This window comes from Chlorocebus sabaeus, chromosome 12 (assembly GCF_047675955.1).
Source record: "Chlorocebus sabaeus isolate Y175 chromosome 12, mChlSab1.0.hap1, whole genome shotgun sequence".
In the NCBI taxonomy this organism is placed as follows: domain Eukaryota; kingdom Metazoa; phylum Chordata; class Mammalia; order Primates; family Cercopithecidae; genus Chlorocebus; species Chlorocebus sabaeus.
Window position 1 is genome coordinate 107387575 of NC_132915.1, and position 15615 is coordinate 107403189.

Genomic DNA, 15615 nt, shown 5'->3' on the forward strand with positions numbered 1-15615 from the left:
CAGGTGTGAGCCACAGTGCCCACCCCGGTGTGCCTTCTGTATGCCCATTTACCATATGCCCATTTACCCTCTTCTGTCTCCTCAGAGCCAGCATGAGAGGGCAGCTGGTTCCTGGGGCATTAAACCCTTCAAGAGGACCCAGATGTCATCAGGTGAGGAATGTCTCACCTATGGAGGTGTTTAAAGCTGAGTCCGTGTAACTCACAATTCCTCATCTCCTTTCACCGACTGTTCACATTTTGCCACATTTGTGCACCTGCCTGCTCTTGCCCTCCCTCTCTCTCTCTCTTTCTCCCCCCACACCCCTGCCCTGCCAAACCCTTGCAGGCAGGCTGAAGCCACCATAGCACTTCTCCGTCACACTTTGGGCTGTGCCTGCTGAGAACACAGTGCACGCCTACAGAGAGGTTCTGTCATCCGCCCCAGAAAACAGACGTCGATGCCACCATCGACTATTGAGTCCACGTCCCAATTTCTCCAGTGCTGGGACTGTGCCTCAGGCTGCCCTGCCCGGCAACTCTGATTATCGGCTATTCCACTTCTCCATTCCTTCAGTCCACAAACACTTATTGAGCACTTACTGTTTGCCACGTCCTGTTCTAGGTGCACAGGACACAGTGAACAAGGCAGATCAGGCCTTGCTCCCTGGCTCCCCTGCTAGCAGGGAGAGGAAGTCATCAGGAGAAGCTGGAGTCATTCTAGAGGGTGCCAGGGTGTCAGGATGGTGACTGGAGTCAGGCTCCAGCTCGTGGTTGGATTTGGAGGTTGTGGGTGAGCTGGGACCTGGGTGACGAGCCGGAGCTGACCACGCATCTTTGCGTCCGAGTCTCAGGCTGTTCCCCACCTGGCTCCTTCACTCACTGTCTGGGTAGTGGCGGTGCCCCAGGTGCCCAGCACTGTGCCAGGAGTGAGGGATGGGGGAGTGTGTTGCGGTTACCCCAGGCTGCCCTGCTGGGGGTACAGGGCCTGTGGGGCCGACCGCTTGGCTCTCCGCCTGCAGGCCTCCAGGTGGTGTGGCTCTCAGGCGAGGAGCTGACCCAGGAACGGTCCCGGGGAGCTCGTCCTCACCTGGATGAGATCCCAGACTCAGAACAGAGGCTGTGACGGGTTGAGACTTTCGGGGTCTGCTGGGAGGGGGAGCGAGGATATTTTGCACGGGAAGAAAGGCAGGACTCGGTGGCCAGAGGGCGGAGGGTGACACTTTGAAATGTGTCCTCAAATCCTTGGGCCTGCTCGTCAAACAGTGGGGCCTAATGCAGCACTTCCCCTGAATGTGGGCCAGACTTGGTGACGCGCTTCTGACAAACAGAAAAGGAGCAGAGTGACGGTGGACACGCGAGACCGGCCCATCGAAGGCACTGAGGCTCGTCACTGGCCCTCCCTAGGATCCCTCACCTGCGGGGGCAGTGGCCACATGACCACATGGGAGGACACTCCAGACGCTCAGATGGGGACATCCACATGGCGAGGCGCAGAGGCCTCCTACCGACAGCCACGTGGGTGCCGCCACCTCGGAAGGGGACCTGCCCACTTGGGGGCGTGTCAGATGATGGCCCTGGCTCTGTGACTGCACCTTCACGGGAGACAGAGAGCCAGGCCACGAAGACACTCCTGAATCCCTGACCCTCAGATCCTGTGGGACATTAAACAGCTAAGTTCTGGGGTAATTTTTTTTTTTACTTTATTTATCTATCTATCTATCTATTTATTTATTTATTTTTTGCAGCAAAAGAGAACAAATATGGAGTTTGGGTTTTGAAAGAGGGGTCCTCTCTAGAGGTGTAATTAAAAATGATAATCAAGTTGTCCAGGCACAGTGGCTCATGCCTGTAATCCCCAGCACTTTGGGAGACTGAGGCAGGTGGATCACCTGAGGTCAGGAGTTAAAGACCAGCCTGGCCAACATGGTAAAACCTCGTCTGTACTAAAAATACAAAAATTAGCTGGGTGTGGTGGTGCACACCTGTCATCCCAGCTACTCCAGAGGCTGGGGCAGGAGAATCAGTTGAACCTGGGAGGCAGAGGTTGCAGAGAGCTGAGATTGTGCCATTGCACTCCAGCCTGGGCAACAAGAGTGAAACTCCGTCTCAAACACACAAAAAAACAACAAAGAAAACCAGGCCAGGTGTGGTGGGTCACGCCTGTAATCCCAGCTACTTGGGAGGCTGAGGCAGGAGAATTGCTTGAACCTGGGAGGCAGAGGTTGCGGTGAGCCGAGATCATGCCACTGCACTCCAGCCTGGGCTATACGAGTGAAACTCTGTCTCAAAAAAAAAAAAAAAAAAAAAAAAAAGATAATAAAGTTGTGGGTATTCTGTTTAGGTGACATGTGAAGCATCATTCAAGGAGGGGCTTGGGTTCTTAACAGTTCATCTCTTGATGATTGGAACACACCTGCAACATCAGGGCGGGGCTGGAGGGGTTCGAGGCGACGAACACAGTGATAGGGAGGGAAAAGAACTCAGGCTCCAGGGTTAGAACATTAAAGCTGTTGGCTGTGACTTGATGGCTTAATCAGCCAATCAATACGGTTCCCAGGCAGAAGGAGTTGATGAAAAATGCATGAGGGGGGCTGGGGAGGCCTGGGAGGAGAAAATGAGGAAACAGCCTGCTCTGTTTGTCCAACACTGGCCAAGAGATTAAATCGGCAAGGCGGACACGGGGCGCCGCGGGCTGACTGTGACTTAGCACATAACACACGTGCGCATAGCCTTTCTCTTCGTGAGGCAGAAACCCGTTCATTAAACTGCTTTTCTTGACTAAAGATGGATTTGATAACCTTTACCAGTGTTAAACACCAGCAGAAACTGAAATCATGTGGGGTGCAAGAGAGGCTGGTGGAATTGGGTGGAATCGGGGTGTTAATGATCTTAGGGAAGGCAGCCAGCAAGAGGCGAGTGGGAGGGGGCCCCAGCCCCGACTGTGTTCACCACAGTCAATAACAAAGTCTGGCAAAGAGCTAGGACTCTTTTTTTTTTGAGACAGAATCTTGCTCTGTCGCCCAGGCTGGAGTGCAGTGGCGCAATCTCTGCTCACTGCAACCTCCACCTCCCAGGTTCAGGCAATTCTCCTGCCTCAGCCTCGAAAGTAGCTGGGATTACAGGTGCCTGCCACCACACCTGGCTAATTTTTGTATTTTTAGTAGAGACGGAGTTCCACCATGTTGGCCAGGCTGGTCTTGAACTCCTGACCTCAAGGGATCTACCCACCTCGGCCTCCCAAAGTGCTGGGATTACAGGCGTGAGCCACCGCATCCATCCTGAGCTGAGCCTCTCGGTGAGCTCCTCTGAAAGGGGACTACTGTGGATTGTTTTAAAACGCCAATTTTCACTTGACACCCTTGTGACAAGTAGGATCAAATCCAGCGGCGAGTGACAGAAAACCCAGAACATTAGCGGGTTAAACAAGATAACTTAGTTCCCTCCAGTACAAGAGAAGACCAGAGATGGATGTTCAAATTGCCAGTAAGCCAGCCTCTTACCTTGCTGCTCTGCCATCCTCAGCATGTGGCTTCTACCTCAGGGTCTAGAGTGGCTGCTTGAGGACCAGCCATCATGTCCACACTTCAGCCAGCAAGAAAGAGGAAGGGCAGAAGAGACCTCCCTCCTCCCACCACTCCCCTAAGGACACCTCCCAAAAGTTGTGCGTAACCTCAGTCGCACCTCCACAGGCACTCCGAATGGTAAAGAAGCTGGTTGATGAAGTCTTCGTCCCAGGCTAAAATTGGGAGCTCTATTACAGAGGAAGAATGGAAGCGTGACCACTGGGGAGGGAAGCAACACATTCTGCCACGTCCTAAAGTTAAAATACATTCAGCCTGAACAAAACATCTTAGGTCAAAAGAAGACATTGACTTTGAGCGCAGCGCCAGGGACAGAAGGATGACAGAGGGGGAGCGTAAGTCCCCCCTTGAAGGGGGAAAATGTCACACGGCGGGATGTTAAAAGTACACGGGGATTAGTCACATAAACCGTGACATTTCAGTCGTGATGCGATACATGTAAAAACAGCAAACTTCATCCAGACAGAAAACAAAAATTTACCTGATCACATCTGAGTAAGAGGTCCTCCCGCCGTCCCCTCCACCCCCGCTGCAAGGCCCTTCATGGGGACCCTGGGCTGCACAGCTTGGGGAGGATACGCAGAGTTCATCCTCTTAACACCCACTTAACAGTGAACCAGCCATGAAACCCTGGGTTCCGAACATATACCCACTATGCGCTGAAAACCTGCCCGTGGCCGACACACACCCCATCAGACGCATGCATGGATAAATGGCACTTTCCCAAGCTGTAGGTGCTGAGAGAGCCCGTCACAGCGGGTGTATGAGTTGGGACCAAGTTAGGTGGTGAGGGACAGAAGGCTCCAAGTCACGGTGGCTTGAACAAGGCAGAGGCTTCTCTCCTCTGTCTACACCCGGGGGTGAGTGGGGAGGGCTGGTCGAGGGCCCACGGTGTCTTTAGACCCCCAAGTCTGTTCTATTAAATTAGAGCCAATCTAATCAAAGGATGTGAACTGACGGGACGCTGAGGACGGGTTCCTCCAAAGCAAATCGAGGCCTGCATCTCTGGCGTGAGTTCAGCAGCCTTCAGTGGCCCCCAGGGTGGCCCCCATGGTGTCCGGCAGGTGTCTGCTACGCCCCGGAACCTGGGAGCACGTTAGGTTACAGGGCAAGAGGGAAGGAGGGCTGCCGCTGGAGAGGCGGGTGCGAATCGGCGGAGTTTTGAGTAGGGAGCACAGCCTGGATTATGCAGCTGGGCCTCGTGTTGTCCCCACCGTCCTTAAAGGGGTAAGAGGGAGACGGAAGGGGAGTCAGAGTGACGGCTGTGAGGCCTCCACCCAAGCCTGCTGGCTTCGAGAAGGAGGGAGCGGCCGTGACCAGGAACCAAGAAGTGAGGTCGGCCTCTAGAAGCTGGGAAAGAGGAGGAAATGGAGTCTCCCCCAGTGCCTCCAGAGGGGCGCACGGCCCTGCTGTCCCTGGGTGTCAGCCGTGCGAGACCTGCCGCAGACTTCCAGACTCCGGAACTCTGGAATACGTTTGTCTGTGTGAACCACGCAGCATGGTCAATTATTACAGCAGCCACAGGGGAGGAACGCACTGCCCGAGGGAGGCGCTCATGGCACCCAAACCTCACTGCCCACAGGGAGGGCCCAGCGCCTCCTACCCTGCCTGCCACACTCGGAACCACAAAGGGTCTAGTTCCCCAAAGGGCCGGCTGTGCGACAGCTCCAGCTTCTGTCCTCTGCTCTTTTTGCCTGGGTCTGTCCTTTGAGAGTAAACGTCTTTTTTTTTTTTTCTTTTTCTGAGACAGGGTCTCACTCTGTCGCCCAGACTGGAGTGCAGTGGTGCCATCTTGGCTCACCGCAGTCTCCACCTCCCAGGCTCAAGTGATTCTCCTGCCTCAGTCGCCCAAGTAGCTGGGATTACAGGTGCCTGCCACCACACCTGGCTAATGTTTGTATTTTTAGTAGAGACAGGGTTTGCCATATTGGCCAGACTGATCTTGAACTCCTGACCTCCAATGATCCAGCTGCCTTGGCCTCCCAAAGTGCTGGGATTACAGGAGCGAGTCACCACGCTCCGCCGACTAAATGCCTTTCTAGACACCATTGCCGCTGCTCAGAGTTAACTGCTTGGAGTGCCCGGTCCAGGCAAGCCCAGCATCTCTCGCTGGGGCGGCTGTGGTTTGATCATGCATCTGCTGCAGCTCCTCATCTGAGGGGGTGCATGGTGCTTGGTCAGAAAGGGGTTGTGGGAACCTTCCAATTTCTGGTGAGAAAGGCCTATTGTACAACAACGTCAGTCTGGTTGCAGCTGAGGACCAGCACGGTGAGTGTGTATAAAGCGCGTGGAGGGTGTGTTGGAATTTAATCTCTGGGTTTACCAGCTTTTGCTACCATAGCATAGTAAACGTTGCTAAAAGGTTTCTAAGTATCACTAGCAAGCCTCTGTTAAATACTGGCAGGAAGCCCTGTTTCTTTGCTACCTTCTGCTCCTAGGAGAGGCTGTGCAGCCGAGGCACAAGGATCCAGGCTTGTCGAGCCCATCAGACCTGAGTTCAAATCCTGACTCTGCCTAGAACCTCCCTGAGCTGCAGTCTCCTTGGTGATGAAATGGGGAAGCTGCCATGAGGCAGGCTGAGAGTCACATGTTCATCCCCTTACAGGCTGTCCCGGCCTGCCATGCGCCTGTCTGCAGCCAGGACGTAACCAGCTGCCAACACAAAGTTGCCACTTAGTGAATTGGCGTCTCTTGCTGGCATAGGCTCACAATTGCCCCTTTTTCTATGGCCCCAGAGTTTGAAAAACTTTAGAACTACCTGTCTGCTTCCTAATGAGATCCCTACTCTTTTATGCTCAGAAGTTTTCCTGAACTTTGCTGGTTTGCAAACTAATGGAATGAAACAGAAAGGAGAGCAAATTAACTATGGCCTTTTGGCGATCATTAATTTGACCAACTACCCTTTGGAAAGGAAAGGCCAGTGCCTATTAGCTTTAGGGGCATCGTGTGCAAAGTCAAATATCAAAAGGCCACGGCAAAAAAGGGACTGCGTTCTAATCAAGGCAGGAAGATGCAATGTGTTCACAGAAATGCAGAGAGGCCCACGAAAACGGGGCAGTGCCATGATTCTACCACAGTCTCAGACACTTGCCCTTTTTTTTTTTTTGAGACAGGATCTTGCTCTGACACCCAGGCTGGAGTGCAGTGGTGCGATCTCAGCTCACTGCATGCAACCTCCACCTCCCAGTGAGACCCCTGCACTTTCTAAGTGGCATTGTAAGGCCCTGTGCTGAGGACAGGTCACGACCCACACCTGAAGATGTCTCGTGTCTGCAGGGAGGAAGCCCTCATGGGATTCCCATACACCTCCTGGACTCCTTTCTTTCTTTTATTTTTTCCTTTTTTTTTTTTTTTTTGAGACAGGGTCTCGCTTTGTTGCCTGGGCTGGAGTGCAGTGGTGCAATCATGGCTCACTGTATCCTTGACCTCCTGGGCTCAAGCGACCCTCCCATCTCAGCCTCCCAAGTAGCTGGGACTGCAGGTGTGTGCCACCATGACTGTCTAATGTTTAAATTTTTTGTAGAGATGAGGTCTCACTATGTTGTCCAGGCTGGTTTCGAATTCCTGGGCTCAAGAGATTCTCCCACCCTGGCCTCTCTAAGTGCTGGGATTACAGGTGTGAGCCACTGTACCCAGCTTGGATTCCTGTCTCTGATTCCTTTCCTCAGAGTAAGCAGGGAGACATGAGGAGTCTCACCGTTCCATGGAAGATGGGGCAGGTCCCACGTGAATGAGCACTTCCCTATGGCATCCACACTTCTGCCTGTGCACACAAGGTGGGCTTCGCTCTCTGATCCTCTGCTCGTCTGACACGTGAACTGTAACCCCGGCACCCAGCACCTGTACACAGTGGCCGTGCAATACACATTTGGTGTTCAGGACTTCCACACCAGAGGGCTAGACTCACTGGCCAAATTCACAGCTGTAGAATTCACGCTTAGAGAGATCAAGTTACTGGCCCCAGGCCACCAATTTAGGAGCAGAGCAGAAACCTGGGCTTGGCATTCTTACTCCATTCCAGTCGGCAGGTATTCATTGAACACCTGCTGTGTGCGAGGGCCTAGAGCAGCATCCAAGACAGATGCTGCCCCTGCCCTGTGGAACCTGACACTTGTGGGGGAGACAGATGACAAGAGAGTTAGCAGCAGTGTGCGGGGAGCTCAGAAGGACGGGGCGGAGCTGGGGGAGGAAGGGACGGGGCGTGCACACTTTTATTCTGAGTGGTCAGGGACAGCCCAGCTAGAAAGGTCGCTTCCTGGAGGAAGTCAGAGAATGAGCCACGTGGCTTTCTGGAGGCAGAATGTTCCAGGTGGAGAAAGCAGCCCAAAGGCCAGGAGATTGAAAACGTGGGGAAGGTCTGGGCGATCTGCTGACTCAGCAGCTTCTTGCACCCGACCATCAAGGTGCCCTCTCCTGCCCTTCCCAGGGCAGATCCATCTGCAGCAGCTGCCCGTGACAGGGCATGGCGAGGCATCCCTGGCACCCTTCACTCCTGACTGAGGCTCCTCCACTGAGCACCACGACCTGGGCCTGGGGCCGGGTTGTGGAAAGCAGGCTGCTGTCGCCAATGTTTTCTTTCATTCACCTGTGTGGTTGCAGGGTCCATTTCATCTTGACACTGAAGGTCAAGTGTTACCCTGAGACGGTTTTGGGGACGTGAAATCATGTTGACCGAGGGGGGTTTGGTTCTTGCCTTCATGCTGTCACGCCCCTGCTGGGTGAGCCAAGCACGTCTCCAGGCCTTGGACATGGCTGCTGTCAAATGCACGGATGAACTAGAAGGTATCCAAAGTCCCTGCTGAGTGCGTGGGATGGCAGGGAGGAGAGAACGACCACGTTCTTCCAGCACAACACCACTCACCAGTCACTGAACCCAACACGCTACACCTGACAGCAAAGCCCCAGCCATAAAAGGGAAAACGGATAAACTGGACCTTGTTGGGACTGAACACGTCTGCTCTGTGAAAGACCCTGTTAGGAGGAAAAGGCAAGCCAAGGACTGGAAGAAAATATTTGCAAATCACGAAACTGACAAAGGACTTACATCTCAAAGATGGGAAGCGCTCTCAAAATCCAACACAAAAAAATCAATTAGAAAATAGGCAAATGGCTGGGCGCAGTGGCTCATGCTGGTAATCCCAGCACTTTGAGAGGCCAAGGTGGGTGGATCACTTGAGGTCAGGAGTTCGAGACCAGCCTGGCCAACATGGCGAAACCGTGTCTCTACTAAAAATATGAAAAATTAGCTGGGCGTGGTGGTGCATGCCTGTAGTCCCAGTTACTTGGAAGGCTGAGGCAGGAGAATCGCTTGAATACGGGAGGCGGAGGTTGCAGTGAGCTGAGATGGCGCCACTGTACTCCAGCCTGGTGACAGAGCGAGACTCCGTCTCAAAAAAAAAAAAAAAAAAAAAAAAGGCAAAAGGCATGCAGAAACATTTTGCTTAAGACACCAGATGGTAAATAAGCACACAAAAAGATCTTCAACATTATTAGCCAATAGAGAAATGCAAATAAAAGACGCAAGACATCACTACACACCCATCAGAATGGCTAATGTAAGAAATACTGACAACGCCAAACGCTGGTGATGCTGCAGAGAAACTAGATCACTCACACTGCTGGCAGGAACGGGAAGGACTGCAGCCACTCTGGAAAATAGTTTGTTCCTTAAAACTAAAAATGGACTTACCATACACCCAGCAACAAGATTCAAAGGCATATATATAAAGGCACAGAAATGAAACTGATTTTCATGCAGTGACTTGTACGCAAATGCTCGGGGTAGCTTTGTAATAGCCCCAAGCTGGAAACCACCCAAATGTCCTCCAGTGGGTAAGTGGTTAAGCAGTGTGGTACATGTACACCGTGGCACATTACTCAGCTAGGAAAAGGAGTGGACTGTACATACTGGTATGTGGAACAACTTGAATGACTCTTAAGGAAATGATGGTAAGTAAAAAAAGCCAATCTCAGAAGGACACATACTGCGTGAGTCCATGTATATAACACTGGTGAACTAAAATAATTACAGAGATGGAGAACAGATGGGTGGCTGCCAGCGGTTGGGGGCGGGAAGAGGGGGCGTGTGTGGCTAGAGAGGGGTACGATGGGGAGTCGTAAGGATGGTACCGTTAGTCATCTTGGTTGTGGCGGTGATGGTTTCACAGAGCTACATATGTGATGTAATTGTACAGAGCACCAGCCTGGGCAACATGGCAAGACCTGGTCTCTACAAAAAATGCAAAAATTAGCCGGGCATAGTGGTGTGTGCCTATAGTCCCAGCTATTTGGGAGGCTGAGGTAGGAGGATCACTTGAGACTGGGAGGTTGAGGCTGCAGTCAGCCGTGATTGCACCATTGCACTCCATCCTGGGTGAGAGAGGGGAGTATCTCAAAAAAATACAAACCACTACATATATATATATATATATATTTTGCATAGAGCCGTACACTCACATACAAACACACACGAGTGTCTAGCTGGTAAAATTGGAATAACCTCTGCATCACCCTGATGTCAGTCCCCTGGTTTTGATACTGTACTTTAGTTATGCAAGATGTTAACACAGGAGGAAGCTGGATGAGGGGTACATGGAGCCTCCCTATATGTTTCTTTGCAACTTCCTGTGAATCTATAATGATTTCAAAATAAAAAGTAAAAAAAAAATCCAATATAAGTATGGCATGCATTATGGTGTGCAACCAAATAGAGGAATTCCCTTGTAACATAAAATCCAAGGATGGACACAACCAAGAAATAAACAAGCTGCCAAGGACAGCACCACTGATCCACGCTCCCTGAGAATGGAAGAGGCTCAGCACGTGTTGTGTGGTGGGGGCTGCCGTTCATCCATCAGAAAGGGTTCTCCCCTCGGCCAGAGTGAGGGTCGCAGCTGGCTCCACGGCTGCCCAGTTAAAGACTGCATTTCCCGGCAGCCCTGGCAGCTGGGTATGCTGCGTGACGAAGTTTCTGCTAATGAAATTCAAGAGGAACTGACGTGGGCCAGTGCTGGGTCCGGGGCTTAACACACTGGCACGTGCTCCCCACGTGCCTTCCCCTTTCTGCAGACTTGGAAGGTGCCTGTGACAATATCCTAAGACAGGAGAGCAGGATCCCCAGATGACTGCGTGGAGCACAGCTGTCCACTCCCTGGTGGGGATCTTAAGTGGAGGAGAAACGTGTCTGCTGTCTTTAAGCCACTGTATTTTTGGACCTCTGTGTGATAGAACCTTAGCCTTTGCTAAATGGGAAAAAGATTTCAAAACAGTACAGTCTGATCTCATCTTTGTTCTGAAAAACAAAACAAAACAAAAAACAAAAAAAACCCAAACACACGTCCATAGGAGGGTCTGGAAAGGTGTGCACCGAAGTGCTCCAGGGATGAGCTCCTGCGTGTGGGAATCACAGGTATTATTTGCTTTGCTTATTCGCATTACCTCATTTTCTACAAAAGGAACATATGGATTCCTTTTGTGATTAAGAAAGCAAGCCTATGATGGAGATGAGAGCCAAGGCTGAGATGAGTAACGCATTAAATAACAGTCCATTCCACCCGAGCGCAGGGTGTGAGCACGGCGGGTGCTGACAGTCGCTTGCTGCTGTCCCGGGCTGGCTCTCCAGCTTGTGGTCTCAGTTTCCTCTCCCTGTCCCCCTGGCCTCAGCCCCTCCCTTGTCCCTTCTTCCCTGGAGGCACAGGTCATTGTCTCTATCAAGCCTGGGAGGAGCACGCTGCAGATGAAGCCCTGCCAGCAGGACCTGCCTGTTCCCTTAGCGCCAAACTGCAGCTCACACCGAGGATAGTCAATCTGCAGCTGAAATTTCAAACTCAATTAGCGCCGAGACAGGCTGGAGCTGCTCCCAAGTAACTAATCATCGCAGAGCTGCCAAGTGCTCTACCTGGGATGTGCTGTGAACCTCAAGGTTTAGCTCTTCAAGTACTAGTAACAGGGCACAGGCAGCCCGCAATTTAAAATTCAACTTGAAAGTGAGTTTCTGAAGTTCCTTTCCCCGGATGTAAGGGCCTGGCTGGGAAGGAGAGTGGGGGAGGGATGGCAGAGACTGGGGAAAAATGGCCCCTGCGTGTCCTAGAGAGTGAAGCCTAATTATCCACTGCCTCTCGTCCACGGTTTCGGACGTGCAGATCATTCGGCCTTGAGTGGCCTCAGCAGGTGAGCAGGTGGAATGGGGCTGGCCCACTGTGTCCTGTCAGGCCCAGAACCATGAGGCTCCCCATCATCTTCCACATGCTGCTGGAGATGTGGAGGCTGGGGGCACAGATTAGAAGGGCGCCTTGTCCTTTTCTGTCTTCTTCCCACAGACCTGATGGCCGAACAGTGCCTCCCGTCAGGTTTGCAGGGGCTCCAGATCTTGTGAGAATCCTGGTGTCGTCCCTGCCCCTCCCAACTCCAGTGCCCTTAAAAGGCTCTCGATTTAGCAGCAGGCCCACACTCCGACACCCTAAATGCAATGGTGAGTTTGCACATTAACACGGAAAGATCAGCCTGTCGTGCAGTCAGTGGTGTGAAGTAGAAAAACATCACTCCATACCAAAAGGCCAATTCCCAATTTAGTTCAGAAAAAAAAAAAAATCTGGACCACCTTTCATAGACCTCCTCGCTCCATTCTGTCAGTTCCTACTGGGCACCCAGGGGATTCACCGTCACCCGGCCAGCAGACAGCGTGGGGTAACGCCGTCCCGGCCTCTGGTGGCCACGGGAAGCACTGGCAAGACAGAGGAGTCAAGTTCTGGCTCAGGCCACGCCCAATGCAGCATGGCAGGGCCCGTCCCTTGCTGCTGAGGAGCCACAGAGCCCGGCTGTGGCCAGCCTGGCAGCCAGCCCCTCCGTGTGCTGCTGCGTGAGCCCCTCTGCTTGGTTTCTCATGTAATAAACAGGGAAAATACGCACCCCCCAGCCCGGGGTTAAATTAGCCAACAGTGTAGTGCACCTGGCAAGCAGAGGCGCTGCACTGTAGGAGCCCTAGTTAAGTCACATAAAATACCTTGTAGGTCGGGCCTAGAGGTCATTCTTGGATAGTCTATTTCTAATTGAAAAAAAATTCTTTTGTAGAGATGGGGTCTTGCTATGTTGCCCAGGCTAGTCCTAAACTCCTGGATTCAAGCCATTCTCCCACCTCAGCCTCCCAGAGTGCTGGAGTTATAGGTGTGAGCTGCTGCACCTGGCCCACCCTTGGACATTTGAGCTCATGTTCTGCTCCTGGTGACCCAGCACCCATTGATGGCCACCTTCCTTTCAGTGACAGGCACCAAAGGATGGCTCTGAGGCCTGGTGACCATCCTCACAGCAGCGGCGTCTCTGGCTTCCCTTGCAGTCCACCATCTTGGAACTGACCTCAACCCACCTTGGTCTCCATTTGTGTCAACTTCAGGTCAGTGCATTCTGTTTCAGTGGGAGACACACAAAGCCGGCCTCCCTCACGTTCATCTCCCGGAGTACCCAGCCTTTGAGGGTTTGGCAAATGAACCCATCACCCTTCCAGCCCCTCTCTCCTTTCTGGATCTCAAATATACTCCTGTTCACCCTTGATTGAAGGTGGAGAATGTCAGAGATGGGAAGGCGTTAAAGGCTAGCTGCTCAGGCTCTTGTTTTCCTCCAACCTTCCCTTTTTTTGGGGGTGGGGGGCAGGGGACGAGATCTCACTCTGTCACCCAGGCTGGAGTGCAGTGGTGCAATCTTGGCTCACTGCAACCTCCGCCTCCTGGGTTCAAGCAGTTCTCCTGCCTCAGCCTCCTGAATAGCTGGGACTACTGGCACATGCTACCACCATGCCTGGCTTTTTTTTTCTTTTTTTTTTAGTACAGACAGGGTTTCACCATGTTGGTCAGTCTGGCCTTGAACTCCTGATCTTAAGTGATCCACCCACCCTGGCCTTCCAAAGTGCTGGGATTACAGGAGTGAGTGAGCCACTGTGCCCGGCCTCAATCTCCCTCTTTAATTAGGGAGTGTTAAAAAGCAGGAAAACAGAACAGCAGGCAGCATGTGCGCCCCAACTGGGCAGCCTCCCCATGACTAACGCACGGCCGATCTGTTCCATCTCCAAGCCCCCAGCCCCTCCACCATGGCTCAATCACCAGCCTCGCATCTCACAGGTGAGGGCATGGGGTTCTCAGATGAAGCGACTTCTCTAGGCTCCTGCCACCGCTAGCAGAAGGCTGGGGTGCAGGCCTGGGCAGTGCGTCCGCCCCCCGCCACCTGCCTACATCCTTCACACTTTCTGTCACAGCCACACTCTTTTTGTGCTATTATTTAATGTTTTTCTTTAATAGTCACACTTTTTCACCTAAATAAATTTATTTTAAATGGACACTTTGTATCACTCCTGTAAATGGGAAACTGGCATCATTTTCAATAAACAGGTTTCTCTGAGGACGACACAGAGAAGACAAAACCAGCGCCATTTAGTTCCAAGTAGAAACAGGGCCTGCCCCTGGCTGTGACCTCAAGGCTCTTCTCTCTTTTGAAAACAGGGACTGGCGGGAATTGGAGCGACCTTTAGTGCCAGTGGGGACGTTCTCAGACTCGCTGCAAATCGGGAGGATTCAAACAGTTAAAAACCCAGATCGCTTTCTCACAATGAGATTTACCAGGACCACAAATCCATCAATCCTCAGATAGATGCTTTTCCACATTTGAACGTCTCTGCCGTGTGCCGTCTGCCAGCTGGCAGTCACGACGTGCGTGTCACTATCTGCACATGCTCCAACTTGGTCATAGCTGGTCACACTGTCGTCACTTCGCATGAGCTATGCACATCGTTCCTACCGCTCGGGGTCAGTTTACTTGCCTTTTAAATGTCTCCGGAAAGATGTGCGGCACTGAGACAAAGGGTCATTATGTACCCGATATCCTCAATTCCATCTTTTCTTGCAATGCAACGAAGAAACAAGTGTCTTACAAGACCAAAGAAAGGAGGATAGGGCAAGTCAATGGAGCCGTGTGCTGGTCTGTTACTGGGAGTGGTGTAAACGGATCGCCTATCACAGGCTAAACAACAAGACTGAAGGCAGGAGAAATGACTACTCCCTTGGAATAGATGAAAGAAAACGTCAAAGCAATGAAAGGCTGGTGCGACGGATTCACGTGTCACACAGGATTATCATTAAGACCAGGGTTTAATTGGCAGCATGGATTTATTAGTGGTTCGTAATCATGTATCTTAGGAGCACTGGCATCTTGAATTTGACAAAGCAGGTGTGGGATTTAATCTACGGCCACCCCTGGTCTGGAAACGTCCAGCCCTACCCCGAGTGTCCCTCCCACTTCCCCAAATGCCCCTCCCACTTCCCCGAGTGCTCCTCCCACTTCTCCGAGTGGGCCATCAAAGCATGGCCATTTCTCCTGGGCAGAGGCCTTAGGTGCCAGTGCATGTGACAGTCACCTGGAGGTTGCTAAAGATCAGGTTGCTGGACCCCACCCTGGAGCATGTGTAATTCTTTCTTTTTTTTTGAGATCGGGTCTTGCTCTGTCTCCCAGGCTGGAGTGTAGAAGCGTAGCCTCGACCTCCCGTGCTCAAGCGATCTTCCCACCTCAGCCTCCCGAGTAGCTGGGGCTACAGTCGCACACCACCATGCCTGGCTAATTTTTTTCGGTATTTTTTGTAGACGTGGGGTTTTGCCATGTTGCCCAGGCTGGTCTTACACTCCTGGGCTCAAGTAATCCACCTGTCTTGGCCTCCCAAGTGCTGGGATTACAGGTGTGAGCTACCGCGCCTCACCTGGGGATGTGTATTTCTAATAAGCTCCCATGGTGGCAGTGCTGCAGGTGGGACGCCACGTGGGCAGGCAGTGTCCTAGAGGCCTCAGCAGTAAACCCTCTCCATTCTCTGGCCCTTTTCAGCCAGGGGTCGGGGGAAGGCTGGGTGGTACCAGAAGCCAGGGAGGACCCACTGGTTTTTCTGGACATCTCAGAAGGCGTCATCTCTCTTGACGCTTTGTTCATGGCAAAGAGAACATTGTTCTAGCATGGGCCTGGCCAGGCGGGCTCTGGGCGATGCCACCACCCTCCTCAAGCCCTTTACCAGGTCAACAATCTTC